Here is a 16,765-nt window from a genome sequence, read left to right as displayed (position 1 = left end):
ACTCTGTGCTTCTGTGGTTACTCCATTCCTGAAATACTCTGTTCTTCTGGGAGACATAATATAATATTATTTGTGATGTCTTTGTCTCTATTTCCCCACTAACACGACCCCTAATACATAAACTGTCCCCCGTAATACCTCCCTCAGGGAGATATTTTTAGGGGATACATTGCAAAAAAAAAAAAGCTCAGAGGCGCGTCTGTGGAGGTCAGGGCCACTCAAACAGATGTACAAGCCTTGGAGAGTACAACACATGGACTTTTCAAAGAGAAATGCATTAGTGATTGTACATTGGTGACATTATCATTAATCTGCCCCTCAAGTGACAAAAAAAATCCCCAAAAATTGCAAAAAAAAAATTTGAGGCGCAGTACCACTTTTCACCACTAAAATCAGCAACTACTTTTCTCGTACAGAACAATGAAACAGCGCCCCCAAAGGAGTATGTGTGCAGGTCAGGACCAGCCAAACAGATGTAAAAGCATAGGAGAGCATAACGTATTGAAATTTAAAACAGGAATGCACTGGTGACTTTATCATTTATCTACCTGACAAGGGAAAAAAAAAATATATATATATATATATATATATATATATATATATATATATATATATATACATATATATATATATATATATATATATATATTGCCCCCCAAAAATAATTTAAAATGCAGTACTGCTTTTCACCACTAAAATCAGCAATTGCATTTCTCATAGAGAACAATGAAACAGCGCCCCTAATGGATCATGTGTGGAGGTTAGGGCCAGCCAATCAGATGTAAAAGAATAGGAGAGCACAACTTATGCAAATTTTAAACGGACATGCATCAGTGACTTTAGCATTTATCTGCCTGACAAATTGCCAAAAATGTCCCCAAAAAAATGAATTTGAGGTGCAGTACCACTTTTCACCACTAAAATCAGCAATTAAATTTCTCATACAGAACAATGAAACAGCGCCCCCAAAGATGCATCTATAGAGATCAGGGCCACCCTAACAGATGTAAAAGCGTAGGGAAGTGCAACACATGGACATTTCAAATAGAAATTAATTGGTGACGTTATCATTTATCTGCCTGACAAGTGACAAACAAAATCCCCCCAAAAATGAAAAAAAGTTGAGCCGCAGTACCATTTTTCACCACTAAAATTATCAAGTACTTTCCTCATACACAATAGTGCAACAGCGCCCCCACATTTATCTTTTTTTTTTTTTTAAATAGCTAACTAGGGTCATTATTTCCCATAAAAAGGTAAATGTTGCATTATCTTAGTTCACTCAAGATCACTTTCAAGGCTTACTCTAGGCATTCACTTTTTATTTGCTTTTTGTCTGCATTTCTATTTCAGTTACCGCTTTTCACAGATATAAAGTCAAGGATTCGCATACAATTGATAGGATTCCCCTTTTGTACCTTACCAGGATGAGACTGTAGATAAGTGACTCTATCACGCTCTTCTTAAGAGGCCAACGTATTTGCTTTTATTTATTTATTTTTTTCGTCCTATCAATTCCAACACACCGGAAGGTTTCCAGGATTATCTGCGAAAAAGGAAAAAAACGAAAATAAGAACAGCGCAAGATGTCTGAGATGGGATCATGAGGTGGAAAATATCTCGAGGTGGAGGATTTTGGAAATACTGAGCCACCCTTGGATGCCAATTTACCCACCGGGTAATACTGATTCAATGGCATCAATAGAATTGATCGATGGAGACACAGAGAGTGCAAAAAAGAAGGAAATTGATCAGGATCCTGGAGAACTTCAGCTCTGGGGAGAGATGTGCAGAAATCAAATTAGTCGTAAGGACCCAGATTATAGATGTTGTCAAAAGGGGCATCCGGGGTTTAAGGGCCGTTACAAATCCACCCCAATACCCGAGTACAAGTCGTGCAATGGCGGACACCTCCCTATACTTCCTCTACCTACTGGATTTATAATATTTTCCATCCTTACTTCCAGGCCTCCCTTTAGTTCCCAGAGTTGCTCAAATGGATCCTATCACTGCCATCTGCTCAACTGGGTCCTATCACTGCCATCTGCTCAACTGGGTCCTATCACTGCCATCTGCTCAACTGGGTCCTATCACTGCCAGCTGCTCAACTGGGTCCTATCACTGCCATCTGCTCAACTGGGTCCTATCACTGCCATCTGCTCAACTGGGTCCTATCACTGCCATCTGCTCAACTGGGTCCTATCACTGCCAGCTGCTCAACTGGGTCCTATCACTGCCAGCTGCTCAACTGGGTCCCATCACTGCCATCTGCTCAACTGGGTCCTATCACTGCCATCTGCTCAACTGGGTCCTATCACTGCCATCTGCTCAACTGGGTCCCATCACTGCCATCTGCTCAACTGGGTCCTATCACTGCCATCTGCTCAACTGGGTCCCATCACTGCCATCTGCTCAACTGGGTCCTATCATTGCCATCTGCTCAACTGGGTCCTATCACTGCCATCTGCTCAACTGGGTCCTATCACTGCCAGCTGCTCAACTGGGTCCTATCACTGCCATCTGCTCAACTGGGTCCCATCACTGCCATCTGCTCAACTGGGTCCCATCACTGCCATCTGCTCAACTGGGTCCCATCACTGCCATCTGCTCAACTGGGTCCCATCACTGCCATCTGCCCAACTGGGTCCCATCACTGCCATCTGCTCAACTGGGTCCCATTACTGCCATCTGCTCAACTGGGTCCCATCACTGCCATCTGCTCAACTGGGTCCCATCACTGCCATCTGCTCACCTGGGTCCCGGCATTGCCATCTACTCAACTGGGTCCTATTACTGCCATCCGCCCAACTGGGTCCCGGCACTGCCATCTGCTCACCTGGGTCCCGACATTGCCATCTGCTCAACTGGGTCCCATCACTGAAATCTGCTCACCTGGGTCCCGGCATTGCCATCTACTCAACTGGGTCCTATTACTGTCATCCGCCCAACTGGGTCCCGGCACTGCCATCTGCTCACCTGGGTCCCGACATTGCCATCTGCTCAACTGGGTCCCATCACTGACATCTGCTCAACTGGGTCCCGGCACTGCCATCTGCTCACCTGGGTCCCGGCATTGCCATCTGCTCAACTGGGTCCTATCATTGCCATCTGCTCACCTGGGTCCCGGCATTGCCATCTACTCAACTGGGTCCTATTACTGCCATCCGCCCAACTGGGTCCCGGCACTGCCATCTGCTCACCTGGGTCCCGGCATTGCCATCTGCTCAACTGGGTCCTATCACTGCCATCTGCTCACCTGGGTCCCGGCATTGCCATCTACTCAACTGGGTCCTATTACTGCCATCCACCCAACTGGGTCCCGGCACTGCCATCTGCTCACCTGGGTCCCGACATTGCCATCTGCTCAACTGGGTCCCATCACTGACATCTGCTCAACTGGGTCCCGGCACTGCCATCTGCTCACCTGGGTCCCGGCATTGCCATCTGCTCAACTGGGTCCTATCACTGCCATCTGCTCAACTGGGTCCTATCACTGCCATCTGCTCACCTGGGTCCCGGCATTGCCATCTGCTCAACTGGGTCCTATCACTGCCATCTGCTCAACTGGGTCCTATCACTGCCATCTGCTCAACTGGATCCTATCACTGCCATCTGCTCACCTGGGTCCCATCACTGCCATCTGCTCAACTGGGTCCCGGCATTGCCATCTGCTCACCTGGGTCCCATCACTGCCATCTGCTCAACTGGGTCCTATCACTGCCATCTGCTCAACTGGGTCCCGGCATTGCCATCTGCTCAACTGGGTCCTATCACTGCCATCTGCCCAACTGGGTCCCGGCACTGCCATCTGCTCACCTGGGTCCCGGCATTGCCATCTGCTAAACTGGGTCCTATCACTGCCATCTGCTTAACTGGGTCTCGGCACTGCCATCTGCTCACCTGGGTCCCGGCATTGCCATCTGCTGAACTGGGTCCTGTCACTGCCATATGCTGAACAGGGTCTTCTCACTTATCTGCTCAACTTTTAATATATATCAACTGGGTCCTTGCAGTTTGTATATCCATTATTGTACCGCCACCTGCTGGTCAGTACTATACATTACTTGTCTGTTGCAATTTAGTTTATATTAGTTTACATTATCATTTGATCCTTCTAATCATGTATAATTATGGCTGTAACCACGGCTCGTGTTGGTTTTACCTGTTTGTAATCATGCCTAATTGTATTTTTCCATCAATATGATTGAATAAAAAATGCTTTGTCCAATCTATGACTGTCACAGCTTCCTTTTTTCCTTATATTTTTTACTAGTTTTATCTGGTTTGGTGTTTTAAAGGGTGCAAACTCCATTTTTTTCAGTCTTTTGTCAAGTAATTAATTTTATTGGTGAACCCCCTACACAAATTTCCCCTTAAAAATAAATAAATACAACTGTCCTCGTGTAAATAATATCTACAAGTCTACATAGAAGGGAGGAATAGATAGATAACTACAAGTTAGATAAATAGATAATAGATAGATAATAGATAGATAGATAGATAGATAGATAGATAGATAGATAGATCATAGATAGATAATAGAAAATAGATAAATAGATAGATAATAGATGGATAGACAGACAGATAGATAGAAAATGAATCCCCCCCCACCTCCCCTTCCCCCGAGGACTTTTTTTTTTTTTTTTATTTGCCTTCTCGTGTCCAAATGAAATTTGCCTTTATAGGATAAATATTTTTTACATGAAAATAAAATTTATTTTGTGTCGGGTTTTCTATTTGCTGAGAACAGATGGGGTGCCACCGCCAGCAAATGCAAACAAACTTCGTCCCATCACAAAAACTGTGGAAAATGGAAAGTGAGAAAACTGCCAATAAAATAGAAAAAAAATAAACAAAAGTAAAGCGTGGCTAACAATACATTGGGGAATTGCACTGTGAGCGATGGTATAATACAGACCTCAGACCTAGACTGTGCCCATTACAAGCAAGCGTAATCTATGAAACTCAGCAGGACAATGGTAGGAACACGACGTCGCCCTCCACTGTGTGGCCCTACGCTGCCAGTAGGAGAACGCCATGGAGGATATCCACCATTATAGTGGATATTGAATCAAACGGGCTTCACCCTCCACGTACATCAAGCAGCGTTGGGCGCCTGTTAAAGTCTGCGGGTTACTGGAGGTCCTTCCCTGAACTCCATTGTTAGTTGCTAAGCACTGTATAGCGGGAAAACTGCACAAGACCTGCCGTATAATGGAAACCCCCACAAGACCTGCCGTATAATGGGAACCCCCCACAAGACCTGCTGTACACCGAGAACACCCCACAAGACCTGCCGTATACCGGGAACACTCCACAAGACCTGCCGTATACCGGGAACACTTCACAAGACCTGCCGTATACTGGGAACACCCCACAAGACCTGCCGTATACCGGGAACACTCCACAAGACCTGCCGTATACCGAGAACACTCCACAAGACCTGCCATATACTGGGAACACCCCACAAGACCTGCCGTATACCGGGAACACTCCACAAGACCTGCCGTATACCGGGAACACTCCACAAGACCTGCCGTATACCGGGAACACTCCACAAGACCTGCCGTATACCGGGAACACTCCACAAGACCTGCCGTATACCGGGAACACTCCACAAGACCTGCCGTATACCGAGAACACTCCACAAGACCTGCCATATACTGGGAACACCCCACAAGACCTGCCGTATACCGGGAACACTCCACAAGACCTGCCGTATACCGGGAACACTCCACAAGACCTGCCGTATACCGAGAACACTCCACAAGACCTGCCGTATACTGGGGACACCCCACAAGACCTGCCGTATACAGGGAACACCCCACAAAACCTGCCGTATATCGGGAACCCCCCACAAGACCTGCCGTATACTGGGAACACCCCACAAGACCTGCCGTATACAGAGAACACCTCACAAGACCTGCTGTATACTGGGAACACCCTACAAGACATGCCGTATACTGGGAATACCCCCAAGACCTGCGTATACCGGGAACACCCCACAAGACCTGCCGTATACCAGGAACAACCTACAAGACCTGCTGTATACTGGGAACATCCCCCAAGACCTGCCGTATACCGTGAACACTCAACAAGACCTGCCGTATCGGGAACACTCCACAAGACCTGCCATATACTGGGAATATCCTACAAGACCTGCCGTATACTGAGAACCCCCCACAAGACCTGCTGTATACAGGGAACCCCCCCCACAAGACCTGCCGTATACCAGAAACACCCCACAAGACCTGCCGTATACTGGGAACACCCCACAAGACCTGCTGTATACTGGGAACACCCCACAAGACCTGCTGTATACTGGAAACACCCTACAAGACCTGTTGTATACTGCGAACACCCTACAAGACCTGCTGTATACTGGGAACACCCCACAAGACCTGCCGTATACTGGGAATACCCCACAAGACCTGCTGTACACCGGGAACATCCCACAAGACCTGCTGTATACTGGGAACACTCCACAAGACCTGTCGTACAATGGAAACACCCCACAAGACCTGCCATGTACCGGAAACACTCCACAAGAGCTGCTTTTTACCGGGAACACCCCACAAGACCTGCCATATACAGAGAACACCCCACAAGACCTGCCATATACCAGGAACACCCTACGAGACCTGCCGTATACCAGAAACACTCCACAAGACCTGCTGTGTACTGAGGACACCCCACCTGTTTTGGGAATACTAGTACCCATTTGTCTAAAAATCACAATTAGGCACTGGCTAGAGTCACTCCACCCTTACAGTCGGCCATTTATCCTGCTTCCAACACAACAACCTCCAGAGCGGACTGATCACTTGCTGCCTCACATATACCACCCCTGACAGGTGCCGTTGTCACCCCATAATCAACGGGTACACAAGTGGAATATTTTTTTAATTCACCGACATTGCGCAAATATGTTTTAGAATGATGAGGAATCGAAGAAGAAAAAAAGTGTGCTAAAAAGTTTCAAAAGTTTGTAATCATTTTTAAATTGTCCCTTTAATGCAGATGAATCATGTGACCCATGGAATAAAAAAAAATGATTTCCAGACCCGGGGTGACGGGATCCGCCCCTGGCAGCGCCCTGAGTCTCGGCAGCCAATCAGGGACCAGAGGAGGACGGAGACCACTTTGCCGGCACAGGAAACTACACAGACCACAATGCCCTGCGGTTTATGGGCGTATGGAGGGGACAGAACAAGTATGGTCAGGAAAATGACTATTGTACAAAGTGCCGGGGATATAAATATGTGAACCCAGAGGAGAGGGGTTTCCAGAATGTTCTGCAGACAATAGTCTAATAGAAAGTTTATTTTCTGGAGGTCATTCCTTTCGGAGAGTTGAGGTTAAATCCAAGGTGTCAACGAACATAAGATGATGCCAGTCAAAAGGCGAAATCTGGCGCCCAATAAGACAATGATAAAAGATGGCGCATTGCGAATCGATGCCAAAGGCAAAAAGGGAGGGATATATAGCAAAAATGACATTATTGGATGGCATCGCTAATATCTGAGATGGCGAATTAATTGCGCCAATTCTTAATAACGGGTATTTTGCGCCGGTGACGGAGAGACAGGCGAAAGTTGTATCCGTGGCGATGCCTTCAGCAGCCAGAGGGTTAAGCGCCTGAGTTAATCTGCCTGGCAGAGAGCAGATTTTGCAGCAGGGCGGGGACACGAAACAGATATTCGGCGTCCCAAAGTGACCTCCCGCAAGAGACGGAAGTTTAACCTTTGCAGTTCCAGATTCCCCTTCCTTCTGCGGTCTTTTTTCCTGGCGAGCGGGAGGGAGGAACGCACGCAGACATCCGCGCTTCGCTGTATGTATAGATTTCATTTTTATCCCTTTAATCGAGCGAAAACAGGAAAAAAAAAAAGGTTTAGAGGATTAGAAACCGGTAAGGGTAGAAACACAGACAGCAGAGTGAGAAGAAAGGGAAGATCTGGCTGCGTACCGTAAAGGCGGCGGCGCGCCCGCATGGTCCGGGAACGATAATTAGTCGGGTACAGAATAAAGGGAGATTAGTTTTAACCACGATAAGGAAAGTACGGTGTGTTTTCCAAAACTGGACTCTTATCCGAGAAAAAAAAAAAGAAGTGAATTTGGCTTTCGGATGATTCCTGTTTTCGAAATCTAAAGGGGAGGGTCGCAATATCTTAATGTGTGTATTTTTACGGGGCTCTGATATGCTCCATTAGAATAGAGTGGTGGCTGCGCATGCTCATCAAGTGATGCCTTGCTCATCGCCGGGGGTCCGATCTATGGGACCATTACCGTTCCTCTGTACGGGGCTCTGACATGCTCCGTTAGATCAGAGTGATGGCCGCGCATGCTCATCAAGTGATGCCTTGCTCATCGCCGGGGGTCCGATCTATGGGACCATTACCGTTCCTCTGTACGGGGCTCTGACATGCTCCGTTAGATCAGAGTGATGGCCGCGCATGCTCATCAAGTGATGCCTTGCTCATCGCCGGGGGTCCGATCTATGGGACCATTACCGTTCCTCTGTACGGGGCTATGACATGCTCCGTTAGAACAGAGTGGTGGCCGGGCATGCTCATCAAGTGATGCCTTGCTCATCGCCGGGGGTCCGATCTATGGGACCATTACCGTTCCTCTGTACGGGGCTATGACATGCTCCATTAGAACAGAGTGGTGGCCGGGCATGCTCATCAAGTGATGCCTTGCTCATCGCCGGGGGTCCGATCTATGGGACCATTACCGTTCCTCTGTACGGGGCTCTGACATGCTCCGTTAGATCAGAGTGATGGTCGCGCATGCTCATCAAGTGATGCCTTGCTCATCGCCGGAGGTCCGATCTATGGGACCATTACCGTTCCTCTGTACGGGGCTTTGATATGCTCCGTTAGAACAGAGTGGTGGCTGCACCTGCTCATCAAGTGATGTCTTGCTCATTGCCGGGGGTCCGATCTATGAGACCATTACCGTTCCTCTGTATGGGGCTCTGACATGCTCCGTTATAACAGAGTGATGGCTGCACATGCTCATCAAGTGATGCCTTGCTCATCGCCAGAGGTCCGATCTATGGGACCATTACCGTTCCTCTGTACGGGGCTTTGATATGCTCAGTTAGAATAGAGTGGTGGCCGCACATGCTCATCAAGTGATGCCTTGTTCATCACCGGGGGTCCGATCTATGGGACCATTACCGTTCCTCTGTACCGGGCTCTGACATGCTCCGTTAGCACACAGTGGTGGCCGCGCATGCTCATCAAGTGATGCCTTGCTCATTGCCAGGGGTCCGATCTATGGGACCATTACCGTTCCTCTGTACGGGGCTCTGACATGCTCCGTTAGAACAGAGTAGTGGCTGCGCATGCTCATCAAGTGATGCCTTGCTCATCGCCGGAGGTCCGATCTATTGGACTATTACCATTCCTCTGTACGGGCCTCTGACATGCCCTGTTAGAATAGCGTGATGGCCACGCATGCTTATCAGGTGATACCCTGCTGATTGTTGCGGGTCCAACTTCTGGGACCCTCACTTTTCTTCTGTACAGGGTTCTAACATGCCAATTAAAACAGTTTTGGCCACAAATGCTTGTCAGCTGATGCCTTGCTGATCGCCGAGGGTCAGATCTATGGGACTATTACCATTCCTCTTTACGGGGCTCTGACATGCCCTGCTAGAATGGAGTGGTGGCCACGCATGCTCGCCAGGTAATGCCTTGCTTATTGTTGCGGGTCTCACTTCTGGGACCCTTACTTTTCTTCTGTACATGGCTCTAACATGCCCATTAGAACGTAGTGGTGGCCATACATGCTCATCAGCTGATGCATGGCCGATCGCAGGGGATCGGATCTATGTGTCCATTACCTTTCCTCTGTACTTAGCTCTGAAATGCCCCATTAGAACGAAGTGGTGGTCGTGCAATGTCGCCAGATGGTACCTTGCTGATCACTGGGGGTCTGACCTCAGGATCCTTACCGTTCCTCTGAACAGGGCTCTGGAATGCCCAGCTAGAACGGACTGGTGGCAGCGTATGCTCGCTAGGTGATATCTTGCTTATCATTAGGGGTCCGACCTCTGAGAACCCGCTTTTCCTCTGAACAGAGTTCTAACATGCCCAGTTAGAATGGAGTGGTGGTCACACATTCCCGCCACTGCTGTTTATTGTCTCTACAACTGCCATTACAATCTTCAACAATCTTACGCACAATAAATGGAGCGGAGTTGCGCATGTGCTGCCTCTTTTTCCAGCAACCTCATGAAGAATGAATGGAGTGGTGGTCTGGCTCCTGACCTGCCATTTCTTTTGTAACGAGAATAAAAGTTCCCTATCGTGGATAAAAGATGTCCTGACATACCAAGCAATGGGATACTCCATGTTCAGCAAGTTTGTTCTACCCAGACAACCTCTTTAAATTCACGATTCACAAAATGTTACTCATCTAAAATCCCCAAAAAGTTACTCATCTCCTACAATTTATTTCAACCTATGGAATTATCCATCGATTAGACATCTGTCAGATGATATTTCTTATAACGTCTTGTTGTTGGTGTTCTTATTATATCCTGCATTTGCGAAAGCTCATCAGCACCCCGTCCTTATTTGTGGATTCCATCATTCTAATCAGTGCGTTAAACGTATTTTGAGTCTACAAAGCTACCATGGAATCACCATAGACAAACATATCCAAGCTGAAGAGCTCAATGACTCGCAATGTGGCGTTGAAATAGAATGCCACCTTCCCAACAAGTCACTGAAGTTCTTCCTCTGGAAGAGTTGAACTGGTCACCAACAAATGGTGAATAGGAGAAACCCAAGAGCATGTGTAGGTCACCAAGGATTTTCTCGAATCTTTGGAGGAAACAACAGCACAAGAAATGTTCTAAAAGATTGATGAAGACTGTTCCAGAAATGTTGACCAACAAATGTTGACTAGAAGCTTCATGGACTTGGATGTCATAAAGAAACCTGAGATCTCCATGCACAATTCCAAGTATGGTCTACGGTGGTAGATATACATCATTATTGGCTACTGGACACTTTCCCCACAATGATGATCACGTGTGATATATCGATGGATGATTCCAAATTTGGTGGAAACTGTAAAGTTTGAATAGTTCTACTGAAGAGAACTCCTACATTTCTAGCATCATACGATGACTTTCTGAAGAATTGTGACTTTCCACATCCTTGGTGATAACTTGGAGAAGTTCTTGTTGTTTTTCCTTTTTTTCTTAGAGCGGCAATCACTCTTTCACAACTTTGTGAAACATGGAAGCCTTACAACAACCCCATGTCAGCATGGAATAATGCTCCTGTGGCTGAATGGACATCAAATCCAGAAAAGTGGAGGAACAAGCTGTTCCTGGCTTTAGAATGAGATGTCATCGGAGAACCAAATTCTAGACCATCTTCTGCTGAAACAATCAGCTTCTAGCACCCCCCAAAAAAGGGAAGCTTGTGAACTCTGCTGTGGAAATATAGTTTTACCCATTGGAGACCATTAGATAAATGGCCATCCATGTATTGAGTCCACCAAAATGGGAGTTGGTCCTAAAGAGGGTTGTCCATTCAGACTCATCGAGAGAGGACCTAATGGATAGGGTATATGGAAAGATTCCATGAGATCCCCTTTAGGATGAACATAGGTTTCCATCACGAGTTCTATATCCACGATTCCCAAAGCTTTGCGTATCGACTTGATTGGTTGGGACATTTACCATTCCTATGACATGACCAAAAGCATTTTTTATTGGGAAAATCGTTTGTTTTGAGATGAGGATCTTTTAGAAGACGTTTCTTTCCCGAGAACAGTTGTGGTGGCCAAATCTTCACATCTGTGGCCACTCTTCCTAAGGCTCTGTTCATGAAACCTAAGAACCGATCGTGTCCATTCGGCTCCATTAACCCGACATGACATTATTATGTATCCCCACATATATTGTACCGGCAACGTAGTGCCATAAACCTGGCAGCTGTGGCCCTAGGATGTAGCACCAACATATTCCATAGCGCTGTACACAGATTATAACCATTTAAATCAGTCCCTGAAAGAAATCCAAGACATATTAGGGCCAATTCAATAATACGATTTTGAGTGAGAATGGAAACCATAGAAAACCCATGAAAATATGTAAAGTTTCCGTAGACTTGACGCTTGGCCGATTTTGTGTCCAGGAATATAGGAATGTCCACCAACGTGATGAAGGTCATTCAATAAACTAGAGTGTTCAGAAGACACTAGGGGTAATTTGGGAGAAGCAAGAGGCTAATAATTGGGTCCCAGGGGGACGGGTGACTGAACCATGCTAGCTAAGGAGAAAAAAGCCTCATTGGGAGGTAACTCCATGGAGAATGTGAGAGCGGGGACCACGGGTGACCGTAGGGCCTCAGAAGAGGTGACATCAGTGCGCGGAGGTGCAGAGGGAGGGAAGCAGGAAAGAAGATGGAGTGAAAGAGTGAGAAGAGGGAGGAAAAGGGAGGGGAATACTGGGAGGGACATGGGAGGAGAGGAAAGAAGGCAGACAGGGGAAGAGAGAAAGACATGGAGAAGAACAGGGCAGGAGGAGGGAGGACACAGAGCGAGAGAGTGCAGGGAATGGGACCTGCTGGGACAGGGAATAGGAGGACAGGAAGAGAGCACAGGACAGAGGCAGAGAGCACAGAACAGAGAGCACAGGACAGAGGCAGAGAGCACAGAGGCAGAGAGCACAGAGCAGAGAGCACAGAACAGAGGCAGAGAGCACAGGACAGAGGCAGAGAGCACAGAGGCAGAGAGCACAGAACAGAGAGCACAGAACAGAGAGCACAGAACAGAGGCAGAGAGCACAGGACAGAGAACACAGGACAGAGGCAGTGAGCACAGAACAGAGAGCACAGGACAGAGGCAGAGAGCACAGAACAGAGAGCACAGAGGCAGAGAGCACAGAGGCAGAGAGCACAGAACAGAGAGCACAGGACAGAGGCAGAGAGCACAGGACAGAGGCAGAGAGCACAGAGGCAGAGAGCACAGAACAGAGAGCACAGAACAGAGAGCACAGAACAGAGGCAGAGAGCACAGGACAGAGAACACAGGACAGAGGCAGTGAGCACAGAACAGAGAGCACAGGACAGAGGCAGAGAGCACAGAACAGAGAGCACAGGACAGAGGCAGAGAGCACAGGACAGAGGCAGAGAACACAGAGGCAGAGAGCACAGGACAGAGAGCACAGGACAGAGGCAGAGAGCACAGGACAGAGGCAGAGAGCACAGAGGCAGAGAGCACAGAGGCAGAGAGCACAGGACAGAGAGCACAGGACAGAGGCAGAGAGCACAGGACAGAGGCAGAGAACACAGGACAGAGAACACAGGACAGAGAACACAGGACAGAGGCAGAGAGCACAGAGGCAGAGAGCACAGGGCAGAGGCAGAGAACACTGAACAGAGGCAGAGAACACAGGACAGAGGCAGAGAACACTGAACAGAGGCAGAGAACACAGGACAGAGGCAGAGAGCACAGGACAGAGGCAGAGAACACTGAACAGAGGCAGAGAGCACAGGACAGAGGCAGAGAGCACAGAGGCAGAGAGCACAGGACAGAGGCAGAGAACACAGGACAGAGGCAGAGAGCACAGGACAGAGGCAGAGAGCACAGAGGCAGAGAGCACAGGACAGAGAGCACAGAGGCAGAGAGCACAGGACAGAGGCAGAGAGCACAGGACAGAGGCAGAGAACACTGAACAGAGGCAGAGAACACAGGACAGAGGCAGAGAGCAGAGGCAGAGAGCACAGGACAGAGGCAGAGAGCACAGGACAGAGGCAGAGAACACTGAACAGAGGCAGAGAACACAGGACAGAGGCAGAGAGCACAGGACAGAGGCAGAGAGCACAGGACAGAGGCAGAGAGCACAGGACAGAGGCAGAGAGCACAGGACAGAGGCAGAGAACACTGAACAGAGGCAGAGAGCACAGGACAGAGGCAGAGAGCACAGGACAGAGGCAAAGAACACTGAACAGAGGCAGAGAACACAGGACAGAGGCAGAGAGCACAGGACAGAGGCAGAGAGCACAGGACAGAGGCAGAGAACACAGGACAGAGGCAGAGAGCACAGAGGCAGAGAGCACAGGACAGAGGCAGAGAGCACAGAGGCAGAGAGCACAGAGGCAGAGAGCACAGGACAGAGGCAGAGAGCACAGGACAGAGGGCGAGAGCACAGGACAGAGGCAGAGAACACTGAACAGAGGCAGAGAACACAGGACAGAGGCAGAGAGCACAGAGGCAGAGAGCACAGGACAGAGCACAGAGGCAGAGAGCACAGGACAGAGGCAGAGAGCACAGAGGCAGAGAGCACAGGACAGAGAGCACAGAGGCAGAGAGCACAGGACAGAGGCAGAGAGCACAGAGGCAGAGAGCACAGGACAGAGAGCACAGAGGCAGAGAGCACAGGACAGAGGCAGAGAACACAGAGGCAGAGAGCACAGAGGCAGAGAGCACAGGACAGAGGCAGAGAGCACAGAGGCAGAGAGCACAGGACTGAGGCAGAGAGCACAGAGGCAGAGAGCACAGGACAGAGGCAGAGAGCACAGGACAGAGAGCACAGGACAGAGAGCACAGGACAGAGAGCACAGGACAGAGAACACAGGACAGAGAACACAGGACAGAGGCAGAGAGCACAGGACAGAGAACACAGGACAGAGAACACAGGACAGAGGCAGAGAGCACAGGACAGAGGCAGAGAGCACAGGACAGAGGCAGAGAACACAGAGGCAGAAAACCCAGGACAGAGGCAGAGAGCACAGGACAGAGGCAGAGAACACAGGACAGAGACAGAGAACACAGAGGCAGAAAACCCAGGACAGAGGCAGAGAGCACAGGACAGAGGCAGAGAACACAGAGGCAGAGAGCACAGGACAGAGGCAGAGAACACAGAGGCAGAGAACACAGGACAGAGGCAGAGAGCACAGGACAGAGAGCACAAGACAGAGGCAGAGAGCACAGGACAGAGGCAGAGAGCACAGGACAGAGAACACAGGACAGAGGCAGAGAGCACAGGACAGAGAACACAGGACAGAGAACACAGGACAGAGGCAGAGAGCACAGGACAGAGAACACAGGACAGAGGCAGAGAGCACAGGACAGAGAGCACAGGACAGAGGCAGAGAGCACAGAGGCAGAGAGCACAGGACAGAGAGCACAGAGGCAGAGAGCATAGGACAGAGGCAGAGAGCACAGAGGCAGAGAGCACAGGACAGAGAGCACAGAGGCAGAGAGCACAGGACAGAGGCAGAGAACACAGAGGCAGAGAGCACAGAGGCAGAGAGCACAGAGGCAGAGAGCACAGGACAGAGGCAGAGAGCACAGAGGCAGAGAGCACAGGACTGAGGCAGAGAGCACAGAGGCAGAGAGCACAGGACAGAGGCAGAGAGCACAGGACAGAGAGCACAGGACAGAGAACACAGGACAGAGGCAGAGAGCACAGGACAGAGAACACAGGACAGAGAACACAGGACAGAGGCAGAGAGCACAGGACAGAGGCAGAGAACACAGAGGCAGAAAACCCAGGACAGAGGCAGAGAGCACAGGACAGAGGCAGAGAACACAGGACAGAGGCAGAGAACACAGAGGCAGAAAACCCAGGACAGAGGCAGAGAGCACAGGACAGAGGCAGAGAACACAGAGGCAGAGAGCACAGGACAGAGGCAGAGAACACAGAGGCAGAGAACACAGGACAGAGGCAGAGAGCACAGGACAGAGAGCACAAGACAGAGGCAGAGAGCACAGGACAGAGGCAGAGAGCACAGGACAGAGAACACAGGACAGAGGCAGAGAGCACAGGACAGAGAACACAGGACAGAGAACACAGGACAGAGGCAGAGAGCACAGGACAGAGAACACTGAACAGAGGCAGAGAACACAGGACAGAGGCAGAGAGCACAGAGGCAGAGAGCACAGGACAGAGGCAGAGAACACTGAACAGAGGCAGAGAGCACAGGACAGAGGCAGAGAGCACAGGACAGAGGCAAAGAACACTGAACAGAGGCAGAGAACACAGGACAGAGGCAGAGAGCACAGGACAGAGGCAGAGAGCACAGGACAGAGGCAGAGAGCACAGGACAGAGGCAGAGAGCACAGAGGCAGAGACCACAGGACAGAGGCAGAGAGCACAGAGGCAGAGAGCACAGAGGCAGAGAGCACAGGACAGAGGCAGAGAGCACAGGACAGAGGGCGAGAGCACAGGACAGAGGCAGAGAACACTGAACAGAGGCAGAGAACACAGGACAGAGGCAGAGAGCACAGAGGCAGAGAGCACAGGACAGAGCACAGAGGCAGAGAGCACAGGACAGAGGCAGAGAGCACAGAGGCAGAGAGCACAGGACAGAGAGCACAGAGGCAGAGAGCACAGAGGCAGAGAGCACAGAGGCAGAGAGCACAGGACAGAGAGCACAGAGGCAGAGAGCACAGGACAGAGGCAGAGAACACAGAGGCAGAGAGCACAGAGGCAGAGAGCACAGAGGCAGAGAGCACAGGACTGAGGCAGAGAGCACAGAGGCAGAGAGCACAGGACAGAGGCAGAGAGCACAGGACAGAGAGCACAGGACAGAGAACACAGGACAGAGGCAGAGAGCACAGGACAGAGAACACAGGACAGAGAACACAGGACAGAGGCAGAGAGCACAGGACAGAGGCAGAGAACACAGAGGCAGAAAACCCAGGACAGAGGCAGAGAGCACAGGACAGAGGCAGAGAACACAGGACAGAGGCAGAGAACACAGAGGCAGAAAACCCAGGACAGAGGCAGAGA

This window comes from Ranitomeya imitator, chromosome 10 (assembly GCF_032444005.1).
Source record: "Ranitomeya imitator isolate aRanImi1 chromosome 10, aRanImi1.pri, whole genome shotgun sequence".
NCBI classification, from domain to species: domain Eukaryota; kingdom Metazoa; phylum Chordata; class Amphibia; order Anura; family Dendrobatidae; genus Ranitomeya; species Ranitomeya imitator.
The sequence above is the reverse complement of the archived record's forward strand: the minus strand, read 5'-3'. Positions refer to the sequence as shown.